Consider the following 2,353-nt stretch of genomic DNA (forward strand, 5'->3'; position numbering starts at 1 on the left):
TGATGCTAAACATATTGTTCAATTACTCTCTTAGCATCCGGGTAAGACTACTAAGGCCTAAACAGTTTTGATTTTATCAATTTCAACTGGGTAAGTCTAGAATTAACTACCTAAGAACAAGTCGATCTTATTTCCGGATAAGTCTCAATTCATTGTTCCTAAATGTATAAATATTAGAGTTTAGATAACCAAGCAAGCAAACTAGTCCTAGTTCTAGGTGAATTTAACTCACTACTCTCACATGCACACATGGTGTGCTTTCATGCTTTCTTTTGCCTAAAGATAATCAATCTCTTAGCAAAAACTTCATGGCATGCCATACACATTAACTCAAATTGATTAGGTCTAAGTAAATGCTTTCAACTTTTGATTTAGCATGTGAAGATGACAAAATTTCATCAAATCATATACAAAACATCAATTACAAGCAAGGTTGGCTAAAACTTTCAACCCTAGCCCCTACGAGTTCACTACTTACTCATAAATAGGTTAACAAGCTTCAGCATATTTCAATACATCAAGTAATTAAAGAGAGATAGAGAGTGAGAATTGACTATTGATGGTGATGGAAGTAGTGGTGGAGATGGGTCTCGGATGTCATGGTGTGGTGTTGTGGTGGTTGTCTCCTTCTCCTTACTCCTCAAGCTCCTTCATGGTGTACAGATGATAAATCTTTGAGTAGCTTGTGATGGTTTGTAGTATTGAGGTGGTTGTGGAATTGATGGGTGGTGGAAGTAGTGGAGATGGAGTTTGGATTTAAGGGAGATGGAGTTGTAGAGAGAAGATGGAGTTAAAGTGAAGTGAGAATGGCTGAATGGTTGAAGAAGTGATGAAGATAAGGCATTTTTTATCTTAAAAATCAGCTATGTTGGGGACCAACATGGTAGAGATGCTTTTACACCATTGTCCCTAAAATGGTCCTAAATGCATGCAAAGTCCCAAAAGGACAAGATGTGGGAAAAATATTTGAATTTCAAAGACAATTCCCACAACCATGGTCCTCCTTGGTTGGACTATGACGCTACTAGCCGGAAAAGTTTGCTGGAATCTGCTTAGCTTTTTTCTCGCTTAAATTTCATGTCTTCTCCTCCTAACTTTGATTCTTCCACTTTCAACCCATAAATTGGGCATTTTCCTCTGCATTGTTTCCTACAAACAAAAGGAAATGGATTAAATATGACAAAATAGTATGGAAGACAAGACAATTTTCATAGTTTTGGGGCACAATTATATGAGTAAATTGTGACTCAACAGGTATTTATTTGTAACAGTCTTGCTCACCTAAGGGACTGTTTTAAGGGAATATGAGAGACAAATTCATCTTAACTACATGTATTAAATTTAAAAGCTAAAATTATAACAACTTAAAACAGTGCATTTTTTTTTCAGCTGTTAGATTCACAGTCCTTCACAATTCAAACGCAATTCGATGGGAGAGGTGGTGCGATGGCAGTGTTACTACTAGGGCTGGGTTCGGTACGGTACCGAGCCTTCAAGTCTAAAACCACCTACCGTACCAGAGCTTATTGGTACACAAAATGAAGTACCATTACCGGTACCAAGACTTCGGTTACCAACTTCTCGGTATCGGTTGGTATCGGTTGGTTGGGCCTCCAACCGAGTTTAAGATTGGGCCACGATCTGGCCAGAGCCCAAGAATTGAGCCTGCTAGGCAAGGCAAGCCCAGATCTTGCAGAGTCAACCCCAACCACCCGACACCACCACCACCACTGCCATCCCTCCACCACCACCCAGATCGCGCCGACTCCACTGCCATCCCTCCACCACCGCCTAAATCGCGCTGACTCCCCCAAACTGAAGGTCGAGATCATTTTCAATCTCCTCCGACCCCAAACCAGCAACCAAGTTCCAAATCCCAACCCCTCTAGGTCTGCAAGATCTGAAACCCCACCCCTCAGCGCCCCTGAACTCTCCTTCCTCCTCCCATCTACCATTGTCGTCTACGGCCACAGCCCGTCCGACGACAGCGGGAGTGATAGCAACAAAGTTTGAGGGCTGATGAGCTTGGATTCAAGAGAGAGACTGAGGTGAAAGAAGAAAGAGAAGAAATGACCTTGAAAGAAGAAAAAGATAAGAATCAGAAGGGATGGGAAAGAAGAAGAAGAAGAGACAGAAGATCGAGATGGGAAAAGAACGAAAAAGAAGAAAGAAGAAAGAGAAGAGAGAAGAGAGAAGAATAAAAAACTAAAAAGAAGAAGATAAGAAGAGAGACAAAAGAGACGGGGAAAAGAAAGAAAAAGAAGAAAGAAGAAAGAAGAAAGAAGAAAGAGAAGAGAGAAGACTCAGAAGAGAGAAGAAGAGTCCAAAAGAAGAAGACCAAAGAATAAAAAAT

This window comes from Rosa rugosa, unplaced genomic scaffold, assembly GCF_958449725.1.
Source record: "Rosa rugosa unplaced genomic scaffold, drRosRugo1.1 SCAFFOLD_165, whole genome shotgun sequence".
NCBI classification, from domain to species: domain Eukaryota; kingdom Viridiplantae; phylum Streptophyta; class Magnoliopsida; order Rosales; family Rosaceae; genus Rosa; species Rosa rugosa.